Source organism: Theropithecus gelada, chromosome 3 (assembly GCF_003255815.1).
Source record: "Theropithecus gelada isolate Dixy chromosome 3, Tgel_1.0, whole genome shotgun sequence".
Classification (NCBI taxonomy): Eukaryota; Metazoa; Chordata; class Mammalia; order Primates; family Cercopithecidae; genus Theropithecus; species Theropithecus gelada.
The window spans coordinates 19,469,878-19,483,722 of NC_037670.1; the positions used below are offsets into that span (position 1 = coordinate 19,469,878).

Here is a 13,845-nt window from a genome sequence, read left to right on the forward strand (position 1 = left end):
TTTTTTTTTTTTTTTTTTTTTTTTGAGACGGAGTCTCGCTGTGTCGCCCAGGCTGGAGTGCAGTGGCCGGATCTCAGCTCATTGCAAGCTCCGCCTCCCGGGTTTTTACGCCATTCTCCTGCCTCAGCCTCCCGAGTAGCTGGGACTACAGGCGCCCACCACCTCGCCCGGCTAGTTTTTTGTATTTTTTAGTAGAGACGGGGTTTCACCGTGTTAGCCAGGATGGTCTCGAACTCCTGACCTCGTGATCCGCCCGTCTTGGCCTCCCAAAGTGCTGGGATTACAGGCTTGAGCCACCGTGCCCAGCCGTTTTTTGTATTTCTTAGTAGAGACAGGGTTTCACCATGTTAGCCAGGATAATCTCGATCTCCTTACCTCGTGATCCACCCGTCTCGGCCTCCCAAAGTGCTGGGATTACAGGCTTGAGCCACCGCGCCCGGCCTGCTGAAGGAAATTTTAAAGTATTAGAAAGTAGGATTGATTATAAGATGTTATTTCTTTTTAAAGAAGTCAAATTTTAGAAAATTCCTTGGTACGTTAGGTTTACTTTAGTTCTGTTTCTGAAGTATTGCTTTCAATTTGGATATGATTTACTGGTGTCCCTACAACACAAAGAAAAATTGTCTTATAAAACAGCTGATAAACAGCATTAGCCTATCCCATTCTCTATTTTTTTTTTTTTGAGACGGAGTCTCGCTCTGTCACCCAGGCTGGAGTGCAGTGGCCGGATCTCAGCTCACTGCAAGCTCCGCCTCCCGGGTTCACGCCATTCTCCTGCCTCAGCCTCCCGAGTAGCTGGGACTACAGGCGCCCGCCACCTCGCCCGGCTAGTTTTTTGTATTTTTTAGTAGAGACGGGGTTTCACCGTGTCAGCCAGGATGGTCTCGATCTCCTGACCTCGTGATCCGCCCGTCTCGGCCTCCCAAAGTGCTGGGATTACAGGCTTGAGCCACCGCGCCCGGCCTCCCATTCTCTATTAACAGCACAGTACTATATGTGGGTATGTGGCTCTATCAGATAAAATAGAAGACCCATTGTTAAATAATTTGGGTAAAAAGAAATTGGAAAGACACCGCAGCTCTGAAGGGAAGTACACATGTAGAGTGTGTATGTATTTTTAAATTTCTTTAAAAAGCTATCTTTACTGCAACCTTTCCTCTTCACCCTTAACTACCAATCTAACCTAAAGTTCTGTCCCAATTTCATCATAATTTTTAACACTGTATGTTGTTTAATGAGTATATATTTGACCCATGTATAAAAATAAATTAATTTTCCTTATTTTTTCATAATTCAAATTAACCTCTAATTTTTAGTGTCAGTTCCATTTGGTGGTGATTGCTTTTTTAAAATAATAGCTTTATTGATATATAATCAACATGTGATAAGTTGCATATATTTAAAGTGAACAATTGATAAGTGTTGATATAAATGTCCACCTGTAAAATTATTATCACAATCAAGGTAATACACAAACCCATGACCTCCAAAGGCACTTTGTGCCCCTTCGTGGTCCCTCCTCCCTGCTCCTCTCCCTGCCTTCCGGAGAGAGACTTGCCTTCTTTCTGCGCTGTAGTTAGTTTTCATTTTCTTTGATTTTACATAAGTGGAATCATAGTTTGTATTCTTTTTTGCCGAGCTTCTTTCACTCAGCATAATTATTTTGAGATCCATCCATGTTGATTTTGAGATCCATCCATGTGTCTATTAATAGTTCATTACTTTTTATTGCTAAATAATATTCCATGTTATGGATATACCACAATTGGTGTATTCTTTCAGCTAGTGATGGACATTTGGGTTGTCTCCAGCTTTTGACTACTGTTCATAAAGCTGCTGGGAGCATTCTTGTACACGTCTTTGCATGGGCATATGCTTTTGTTTCTCTTGGGTAAATTCCTAGAAGTGGGATCTCTGGGACATGTGGTAGGTGCATGTTAGTTTTTATGAAACTGCCACCCTTTTTTCCAAAGTGCTTGTACCATCTTACATTCCCAGCAGCAGTGTGTTAGTGTATGGTCATTCTCTTAAATTTTAGACATTCCAGTAGGGATACTGTGGTGCTTCACTCTGGTTTTAATTTGTATTTTTGTTATAACTAATGATGTTGAGTACCTTTTCATGTTTTGCCATTCATGTAACTTCTTTGATGATAGCTGTTCATATATTTTACTTATTTTTAAAAAATTGCATAGATTCTTACTGAATATTGAGAGTTCTTTGTGTTTTCGGTTTGTGTCCTTTGACAAATGTGTTGGAAAAATAATTTTTCCCAGCTTGTGGCTTGTCTTTCATTCTCTTAAGAGCATCTTCTGAAGAGCAGAAGACCTATCTTAATTGTAATAAAGTTTATAATTCTTTTTCTTCGAAGAATCGTGCTTTTGTTGTAGAAATTTTTTCCTAGATCAGTGTCACAAAGATTTTCTAATGTGTTTTCTCCTGGTAGTTTTATAGTTTTGCATTTCACGTTTAGTTATATGATTCGTTTTTAATTGGTATCTGTTTGTGTGAGAGTTTTTTTGTTGTTGTTTTTATTTTTATTTTTTGGTTTGTTTTTTGCATAAAGTTTTCTATCTAGTTGATCCAGTACCATTTGTTTTGAAGACTTTATTCTCCAGGGAATTGCCTTTGCACCTTGTCGACAATCAGTTGACAATACATGTGAAGGTCATTTTGGATTCTGTTCTGTTCCAGTCATCTATTTTTGGATCATTATGCCAATACCATGCTTTATAATAAATCTTGATAGCTTTATAATAAATCTTAAAGTCAGGTAGTATAAATCCTCCAACTTTGTTCTTCTTTTTCAAGGTTGTTTTGGCTATTTTTAAACCTTTGGCCTTTCCATATGAATTTAAAAATCAGCTCGTCACTGGCTACCGAAAAGAATCCTGTTGGAATTTTTATTGGGATTGTGTTGAGTCAACAGTTCATTTTGAGGGAGAATGGACACTTTAGCAATATTGAGACTTACAATCCATGAACACAAGTGTATATCTTCATTTATTTAGATATTGTCGAGACACAAGGGTCTGTCCTGTTTCTTCATGTGTTAAGAGCAGAGGAACTGACCTTTGTTTCTGGCTAGCTTTTCAAGGATGTGTGTATAGCAGACATCCTTAGAGGACAGAGATGCAGTTTCCTTCCAGAGCAAAAAGGGTACGTTTGTTTATATCTATCTAGTAAAGATAATGTTTCCCTCTAGGGCAAAGTTCAGCCAGAGCTTGGGGTTCCTCTCCTGTGACACAGCCACACAGCATGTGTGTGGCCTTGTGGAATTGGATCTTAAACTGGCATAAATGCTGCTGCTCTGGCTATGGCTGTTGCTGTAACAAGTTCTTAGTCTCAGACTCAAGAGTTTGTGTCTTCTGCCAGCGTCTGTAAGACTCTAGCATGCTAGCTTGTTAGCTTGCAAGTAGGGTAAAGCCCTAGACCTTCCATAGTTTGAGGGCAGGTCCAGGGGGCTATGCTTGTACTCCGTTGATAACACTTACCCACCAGGGTTGGATACTTGACCAGACAGCTTTTTTCCTCTCAAGAATCGTAGAATCAGAGGTGATTCCTAGACCTGACCTATAAGGTAACTGTCCGGGCTGGCTGTTATGGGCCATGAGCAAGCAGACATTGCCAGTTTATGGGAGAGGATAATTAAATAAGAATACCTAGTACTTCCTGAGTACCAGTCATGGTTTTAAGTGCATTATGTTTGTTACATTTATGTCTCTCAGTACCCTGTAAGGTATTGTTTCTGTATCATAGATGAAGAAACTGAGGCACATAGAGGTGAGTAAGGCGCCAGGGTTATATAGCTATGGGGTGGCGGTGGTGGAGCTGGGATCTGAGACCCCGACCGCCTGGCTCCAGACCCTGTTTCCCAACCATTCTATAGGACTGCTGCTCAGCAGGACACATCTCTGGGGTGGAAGCCTTAGTGCTGGATGACTTCTTATTTTACTTTATATTTTTTGAGATGGAGTTTCCTTGTTGCCCAGGCTGGAGTGCAGTGACGCAATCTCGGCTCACTGCAACTTCTGCCTCCTGGGTTCAAGCGATTCTCCTGCCTCAGCCTCCCAAGTAGCTGGAATTACAGGTGCCTGCCACTACACCTGACTAATTTTTGTAATTTTAGTAGAGACTGGGTTTCACCATGTTGGCCAGGCTGGTCTCAAACTCCTGACCTTAGGTGATCCACCCGCCTCGGCGTCTCAGAGTGCTGGGATTACAGGTGTGAGCCACTGTGCTGGGCCAGTGCTGGGTGACTTCTCATGTTTAGTTGACATTAGGTCTGGCTTTGCTTGACTTCTGAGTCAGTTGCCCTGAAACAATATGCCCGTCTCTACTTAGGCTAATTTGCAGCCAGTAATCCTATTTTCTCATAGAAAGAGGAGTTGAGGCTAAATATTCTCGATGGCCCTTTTAGCTCTGGTCTTCTGGAAGTTTCTGGGGCTGAGTGAAAATTGTGATGAGTTTAATCTTAATTTATGCAGCTCTGTCTGTGGCAAGCAACCCAAGTTCCTGCCACTCATCAGAGATTGTGTTCTTTGACTCAGGTGGGCTTTTCCTGCTTAAGCTTTGGGTTATGGATAATATGAGGTGTTTGTTAAGTTGTGTTAATGCAATTTTTTTGCTTCTGGGACATCATCCCAGGCTTTCTTTTCCTTTCTTTCTTTTTTTTTTTTTTTTGAGACAGAATTTCACTCTTGTTGCCCAGGCTGGAGTGCAATGGTGTGATCTCTGCTCACCACAACCTCCACCCCCCGGGGTCAAGCAATTCTCCTGCCTCAGCCTCCTGAGTAGCTGGGATTACAGGCACGCACCACCACGCCCGGCTAATTTTGTAGTTTTAGTAGAGAAGCGGTTTCTCCATGTTGGTCATGTTGGTCTTGAACTCCCGACCTCAGGTGATCTGTCCGCCTCAGCCTCCCAAAGTGCTGGGATTATAGGTGTGAGCCACCATGCCCAGCCATCCCAGGCTTTCTTATCCGTGAAGATAATTACTGGTTCTTTCAACACAGTGAGCACAGCCCAACCCTCATAAATTCATTTCTAGGTCGTCTTACTTTAGAATCATTTGTTCTAAAGTCAAACAAAACAAGATGTGTTTAAGCCTAGGATGTTTGACTCCTGAGTTATGTATGGGATTACTTTAAATTTTAAATGATAGAATTTCATATGTGTTTTAGAAGGTGAATATACAGTTTACTTTAGAATAGGAAAATAGGAACAAAAATAGTTCTTGGTGCTTGGTGGTCGTGCTGGTGGTAGTGGGACTGTTCTCAGAATTTAGACTGTTTTCAGAATCTAGACTGTTTTCAGAATCTAGAATCATAACTGCTTAGGACTGAGAGATAATTTGAAAACTGGCTTCCTCTATTCCTTTGCTTTTAGATAGATCTGGTTTATGAAAATATACTGGACAGATAAGAATCTCTTCTAATTTTTAAAAGATTGAGGAAAAGGAGAATTGTTTGAACCCAGGAGGCGGAGATTGCAGTGAGCCAAGATCATGCCACTGTACTTCAGCCTGGGCAACAAGAGTGAAACTTCGTTTAAAAAAGATCAAGGAAAAAAAAGATCTCATTATCCTTTTCAGTAATCAGTTCCTACTTGTATCAATTTCTGTTAAGAAATTTGATATATTTTAATAAGAATATGAGCTTTGGACTCATTTGACCCAGATTTGAATTGCAGCTTTCCTGCTTGTGAACTTACCTAAACTTTTAGAATCCTGCTTTTCTGATCTATAAAATGAGAATTTCTACCTCAAAGATCTTAATGTATGTTAAAATGCAATAGTGTTTAGGCCAACACCTAATGTCGTAGGTGTCACATAGGTGCTAGTTTTCCTCTTTTATTTCTAATCTAAATATCTCATGCTTTTGGGATAAAAGACTTGAAATGAAAAAAAGAAATCTCATGCTGCAGTGAAAGCTCATTTTCTTTTGTTTGCTTGCTCTAAAGGTGGCACGTTACTTTCAAGTATCTAGACTTCTCCGATTCAGAGTATGAGACCAGTTGCTATTAATCATCCCTGACTAAATCGTCTTGTTTCCTTTAACCTTTGCTAGATTTCATTTGTCTTCCCTTTGTTCAACTCCATGTCTGGCTTTTTCCCAGGCTTTGTCCACATTCTTCACATTCCTCTTCAGCCACAGAACTGGCATAGAACTCTAGCAAATAGCCGATGAGAACAGAGTGTATTGAGATGGTGGCCACATGTTATGTAACTGTTAATGCAGACTAGTATTGTGATCACAGGAAACTGCACTTCCTACCATGTTTTCAATGCTTAAAAGGCAGATAGGAGGTTATTTCCATCTTACATCTATTTGGCTTGTCTGAGTAACACGAAGCATTGATCAGGTTCTACCAGATTTGTGTCTTCACCCCAGACCTCTGTCCCAAGCTCTAGCCTCATAGATTGAACTGTCTACTTGATATCTCCACATGAACATCTAATAAATGTTCACATTCAGTGTGTTCAGACTGAACCCCTAATCTTCCCTCACACCAAATTCTAATCTCTGTTGATTACAATTCTGTTTTTCTAGTGTCTCAGACTTTTAAAAAACCTTCGAATGATTCTTGACTCCTTTTAATCTCTTACACCTACGTTCAATTTGTTAGGAAGTCCTGATGGCTCTGCTTTCAAAACATCTCCAGAATCTAGAATCTGGTCATCAGCTAGCACTCCCACTGAGCGTTTCTTTTTTTTTTTTTCTGAGACAGAGTCTCGGTCAGTCACCCAGGCTGGAGTGCAGTGGCGTGATCTTGGCTCACTGCAACCCTCCGCCTCCTGGGTTCTAGCTATTCTCCTGTCTCAGCCCCCCAGTAGCTGGGATTACAGGTGCCCGCCACCACGCCCAGCTAATTTTCTCACCTGGTTTTGAGCCACCATCACCTTGGGTTGAGAGCTTCCTCTAAGTCTCCCTATGTTCCATCCTTCCAGGCCATGAATTGGGAGCCAGGGTTATGATAGAAAAATTCCTGACCACCTCTCCTTACTGAACATTCAAAATGCTGGGTGAGACGCAAAAAAGTTTTTACTTATTTGATAGTGTCACCCAGGCTGGACTGTAGTGGAGTGATGCTAGCTTACTGTAAAGTCAAATTCCTGGGCTCACGGGATCCTCCTGCCCCAGCCTTCTGAGTAACTAGGACCACAGGCATGCACCACCATACTTGGCTAGTTTTTAAAACATTTTTGGTAGAGACGAGGTTTCACTCTGTTCCCCAGGCTGGTCTTGAACTCCTGGTCTCAAGTGATCCTCCTGCCTTGGCTTGCCAAAGTGCTGGGATTACAGGTGTGAGCCACTGTGCTTGGCCGCAAAAAAAAAAAACTATCTATATATAAAATATATATTATATGCAATATATAATATGTAATATATATATTATATGTAGCATATATTACATGCAATATATGTGATATATGCAACATAGATGTAATATATGTAATATATATTATATATAATATATACAGTATGTAATACATATTACATATATAATATATAATAATAGATTACATGTGATATATATGCAATATATGTAATATATCACATGTAATATACACACACACACACACACCTAGAGCATGAAAGTCAAGTGAAAGTGGGAGGACAGAGAGGTTAACAGAGAAATTAGCTTCTTGCTTTGAGGGTATTTTTCAAACTTGTCCTTTAGTTTCAATGGCTCCCAGGGTGTGGGGAATAGGAGACAAAGCCCCGGTCCCACCTCAGGTGAGTAGCCTGAGAGGAAACTCCCAAGGGTATTTCCCAACAGTGTAGGGGTAAACTGAAGATACTCGCTTAATCCTGAGGTTTTTTTAGGAAAATTGTTTTGACTTTTGGCATTGAGTGTAGTGGTGGAAAAATCTCTTCTGAGAATTAGTAGGCTGGTTTTCATGCAGGTTTGAAGCTTTTATTCAAACCACCTAGGTGGTCCCTAAGAGAGTTAATTTTTGTTATCAACTTGATTGGACTATGAGATGCCCAGACATTTGGCCAAACGTTAACTCTGGGTATGTCTGTGAGGATGTTCTGGATAAGATTAACATTTGAACCAGGAGACTGAGTAAAGCAGATTGCCTTCAGCTAGGTGTGTGGCTCTCATCCAGTCAGTTGGAGCCCCAATAGAATAAAAAGGCTGAATAAGCTTACTGTTTGAGCTGGGATGTGGGCCTTTTCCTGCCTTTGGACTCAAACTGAAACACCACCTCTTGGGTCTTGAGCATGCTGACTTTCACACTGGCACTACACATTGGCTGTCCTGAGTCTCCAGTGCGTGGACTGCAGATATTAGGACTCCCTCATCTCCCTCAGCAGGCCCTTCATCTCCCTCTGCAGGCCCTCATCTCCCACAGCAGGCCCTTATCCCCCACAGCAGGCCCTCATCTCCCACAGCAGGCCCTCATCTCCCACAACAGGCCCTTATCCCCCACAGCAGGCCCTCATCTCCCTCAGCAGGCCCTCATCTCCCGCAGCAGGCCCTCATCTCCCACAACAGGCCCTTATCCCTCACAGCAGGCCCTCATCTCCCACAACAGGCCCTCATCCCCCACAGCAGGCCCTCATCTCCCTCAGCAGGCCCTCATCTCCCGCAGCAGGCCCTCATCTCCCACAACAGGCCCTTATCCCTCACAGCAGGCCCTCATCTCCCACAACAGGCCCTCATCCCCCACAGCAGGCCCTCATCTCCCACAACAGGCCCTCATCCCTCACAGCAGGCCCTCATCTCCCACAACAGGCCCTCATCTCCCACAGCAGGCCCTCATCTCCCACAGCAGGCCCTCATCTCCCTCAGCAGGCCCTCATCTCCCACAACAGGCCCTTATCCCTCACAGCAGGCCCTCATCTCCCACAACAGGCCCTCATCCCCCACAGCAGGCCCTCATCTCCCTCAGCAGGCCCTCATCTCCCTCAGCAGGCCCTCATCTCCCGCAACAAGACCTCATCTCCCTCAGCAGGCCGTCATCCCCCACAGCAGGCTCTCATCTCCCAGAGCAGGTCTTGATCTCCCTCAGCAGGCCCTCATCTCCCACAACAGGCCCTTATCCCCCACAACAGGCCCTCATCTACCACAACAGGCCCTCATCTACCACAACAGGCCCTTATCCCCCACAGCAGGCCCTCATCCCCCACAGCAGGCCCTCATCTACCTCCGCAGGCCTTCATCTCCCACAGCAGGCCCTCATCTCCCACAGCAGGCCCTCATCTCCCACAGCAGGCCCTCATCCCCCACAGCAGGCCCTCATCTCCCACAACAGGCCCTCATCCCCCACAACAGGCCCTCATCTACCACAACAGGTCCTTATCCCCCACAGCAGGCCCTCATCAACCTCAGCAGGCCCCCATCTCCCTCAGCAGGCCCTCATATCCCTCAACAGGCCCTTCATCTCCCTCAGCAGGCCCTTCATCTCCCTCAGCAGGCCCCCATCTCCCTCAGCAGGCCCCCATATCCCTCAACAGGCCCTCATCTCCCACAACAGGCCCTCATCTCCCTCAGCAGGCCCTCATCTCCCTCAGCAGGCCCTCATCAACCTCAGCAGGCCCCCATCTCCCTCAGCAGGCCCTCATATCCCTCAACAGGCCCTCATCTCCCACAACAGGCCCTCATCTCCCTCAGTAGGCCCTCATCTCCCTCAGCAGGCCTTCATCCCCCGCAGCAGGCACTCATCCACCACAGCAGGCTCTCATCTCCCAGAGCAGATCTTGATCTCCCCCAGCAGGCCCTCATCTCCCTCAGCAGGCTCCCATTTCCCTCAGCAGGCCCCCCATCTCCCTCAGCAGGCCCCCCGTCTCCCTCAGCAGGCCCTTCATCTCCCTCAGCAGGCCCTTCATCTCCCACAGCAGGCCCTCATCTCCCACAGCAGGCCCCCATCTCCCGCAACAGGCCCTCATCTCCCACAATAGGCCCTTATCCCCCACAGCAGGCCCCCATCTCCCTCAGCAGGCCCTCATCTCCCGCAAGAGGCCCTTATCCCCCACAGCAGGCCCTCATCTCCCACAGCAAGCACTCATCCCCCACAGCAGGCTCTCATCTCCCAGAGCAGGTCTTGATCTCCCCCAGCAGGCCCTCATCTCCCTCAGCAGGCCCCCCATCTCCCTCAGCAGACCCCCNAGCAGGCCCCCCATCTCCCTCAGCAGGCCCCCCATCTCCCTCAGCAGGCCCTTCATCTCCCTCAGCAGGCCTTCATCCCCCACAACAGGCTCTCATCTCCCAGATCAGGTCTTGATCTCCCTCAGCAGGCCCCCATCTCCCTCAGGCTCCCATCTCCCTCAGCAGGTCCCCACTCCCTCAGCAGGACCCCATCTCCCTCAGCAGACCCTCATCCCCCTCAGCAGGCCTTCATCCCCCACAACAGGCTCTCATCTCACAGAGCAGTTCTTGATCTCCCTCAGCAGGCCCTCATCTCCCGCAACAGGCCCTTATCCCCCACAGCAGGCCCTCATCTCCCACAATAGGCCCTCATCCCCCACAGCAGGCCCTCATCTCCCACAATAGGCCCTCATCCCCCACAGCAGGCCCTCATCTCCCACAATAGGCCCTCATCCCCCACAGCAGGCCCTCATCTGCCTCAGCAGGCACTCATCCCCTACAGCAGGCTCTCATCTCCCAGAGCAGGTCTTGATCTCCCTCAGCCGGCCCTCATCTCCTGCAGCAGGTCCTCCATCTCCCGCAACAGGCCCTCATCTCCCTCAGCAGGCCCTCCACCTCCCTCAGCAGGCCCCCCATCTCCCTCAGCAGGCCCCCCATCACCCTCAGCAGGCCCTTCATCTCCCTCAGCAGGCCCTCATCTCCCGGAGCAGGTCTTCATCTCCTTCAGCAGGCCATCATCTCCTGCAACAGGCCCTTCTGATCACTGGCCCAAGATGAGACTTGGCAGTGCCAGCAATGTAGCTGTGACCACAGTGGTGATTTTAGTGGTGGGTTTGTGCTCTGAGCTAGGCCAGAGTCTTTCTCCAGGAATTGTCTGACTTGAGCTGCTGAAGAACAGTGTTTTTTCCCCATTTTTGGGCCATGGAACTATTGAATGTGACTCTAGAGCTGCCTGTGGCCATGTTCCTGGCCACCTGGAGAAAATTTATCTGTGTTCTCAGTTGCTGATGCCAAGACATAAATGCTGACCTGAGATGCAGAGGAGCCCTATGGCTTGCAGTCAGCTTCATCCCTGCCCAGGCTGTGCTGTTTAGCTTTTCCTCAGATTTTGAGTTACTCCAGCATCTTTCATAAGTGACTCCTTTGATCTTTCTTTCTTTCTTTCTTTCTTTTTTTTGAGATGAAGTCTCACTCTGTCGCCAAGGCTGGAGTGCAGTGGCATGATCTTGGCTCACTGCAAGCTCCGCCTCCCAGGTTCACGCCATTCTCCTGCCTCAGCCTCCTGAGTAGCTGGGACTATAGGCACGCGCCACCACGCCCGGCTAATTTTTTGTTTTTTTAGTAGAGACAGGGTTTCACCGTGTTAGCCAGAATGGTCTTGATCTCCTGACCTCGTGATCTGCCCGCCTTGGCCTCGCAAAGTGCTGGGATTACAGGTGTGAGCCACTGCGCCCGGCCCCCTTTTACCTTTCTTAAGCTAATTTAAGCATCATTTTCCTTCCCATGAGGGCAGTGTGCCCACTTGCCCAACTTTGATTCCACATATTTTCCATGGCACCAATTGCCTTTGATAATGGCATCTGAATCCCTTGAGTGTCTGGAATTTGGCTATATCACATAACAGAGAAAGGCCGAGGGGTTTAGTAACTAGTGAATATTCAGCAATGTGTCGTCATAATTCTTTTCAACCCAAGTACGTGGCATTGTCAGTGTATTGTATATGTTATGATTCTATTAAGCAACTTCTTTATTCCACGAGCTGTGGATGGCCATTTGATAGAAAAGCAAAATATTTAATATCAGATCTTCACCGACAAAGAATTTTACATGTAAATGTTTTATTATGTTGGTCAAGTGTTTCTCTTAATACGTTTGTATTAGCCCAGTGTTTAGTCTGTTAGTCTAAACACTGGGCTAATACTGTGAGCTAATACGAGATGTGATTTGTATCTTTTAAAAAATTTCTCAAACATTGTTGTCTTGAAACTTGTCCTTCAGAAGGTCCAATAGAACAAAGATGTCAGCCTTTCCACAAGAGAGTGCTGGGACTGTTTTCTTTGATTAATCAACGCTTACATGATAGCTTTAATAAGAAACATAATTTAAATGTTTGATTTTTCACTGTTGATATAATTGAGTGGTCAAATGGCCACTTTGTATGTCAAAGGATGTCAAAAAACATTTGGCTTGCATATGTCCTGTCCAAGCTGAGCGCAACTGAAACTTTACTGTAGTCTGGTCAGGATACAGTTAACTCATAGGCACGTTGAGAAAGGGGAGTGAGTTTACATGAAGATGAATTTAGTGTGTGACATGGTCAGTTTGATATCATGGTAAAACAAAAATCCAAATGGAACTGTCTAAAAAGTAGTTGGAGACAAGCTTAGAGTTCACAAGAAACTTGCTATTGACATGGATTTGGGAGTCATTCTGAAAAAAAGTGACAAACAGAGAGACTGGCAGTGTAGGGAACATCACACAGCCAGGCTGGCAAAGAGGCCTGAGCAGAGGGATGGAGGGCTCATCAGAGCCCTGAGCTAGGAGACACAGGTCGAGGCATCAGAAGGCAGGCTGGCCCCTCTTCTCCTGTGTTCTGGTTTGTGGTTCTGGGTGAGTCCCTTCACTTCCGTGATATTCTGTCATCCACAAAATAGAGATAGAAACACTGTTCCTATCTCTATTTGGAACAGGGTGGCTGTGAGAATTTAGTGGAATAGCAAGTGGAAATGCTTTATACTTTTTAAGAAGAGGGACAAAAAGCATTTCTTTGAGAAGAATACAATGGTTGTTAGAGTCAGAACTCAAAGAAAACAAGAATGAAGACAAGCCTTTGGCAACAGAGAATTATCGATGAACTCTGAAAAGGTTTTCCAGAGAGCACAGGGTCAGGCACAAGGGCGGCTTAGGAGGAATGGGCGGAGAAGAAGGAGGGGTGGGTAGTAAGGGTGATGCTGCTTTGGGGATTTGTTGGTGAAAGGAGAGTTTTGGGTGTTTGTATTAAGGGTAATCAGATTCTAATTTTCAGCATTTCAGTCTAAAATGAAAAATAAGAACAAGAGTTAACTATTTTACTTCAAAATACACTGTGACTTTCTTCATATTTTCTTGGACTAGGAGTTCACTGTCCCCTGCAGTTCATCTTTAGACAGTGGCATCTGTGGCATCAAAGTAGGTTACTAAAAGGTAATGCTTGCTCCATTTTTGTTGTTTGTTTTACTATAAGCCACAAATATTGGAATAATTTTTACAATGATTCTTTCTGCATGAATTCTTCATTGTTCTTTAAGAAAAGATGTCATCGAATGTTCTTCAGTAACTCAATGATGAAGGATCCGGGTGCTTAGGATTATTGTTCTTTGTGAGATTAGAAAACCGCAGCTAATGAAATCTTCTGTATGGTTTGTAAGTCTTCCAGCTGTGCACACAGTCAACTGATGACAATCTTAGTTACGTAATGTCTTGGAAACCCTTTCTATTCAGATGTCAAAGGAAATCCTTTAGGAGATGAAAATTGGGGAGTTAGCATTTGTCAAATATTTGTGGATTACGTTTCTTGGACACAAATATACCATATGTGTAGGTGTTAAAATTGTTAAGAAAAACTTGAACATCCTGAGCCCTGTCAAAGTCCTGATATCCCAGAGGCAGTCCCGGCCGGCTGGAAGGTACACAACTAGTCTTCTCTTCTGGCTCATGCCCCTCCTAAGCCAGAGTGCCCTGCCAGGCCACAGAGACCTGGGTGGAGCA

The 13,845-nt window shown here is 45.3% G+C and overlaps 1 protein-coding gene across 1 annotated transcript in view; it reads left to right on the plus strand.

Moving 5' to 3' along the window:
• The window catches only part of HSF2BP (heat shock transcription factor 2 binding protein), a 115,722-nt gene that overhangs the window by 64,439 nt on the left and 37,438 nt on the right, over positions 1–13,845 (plus strand). The window lies entirely within an intron of this gene.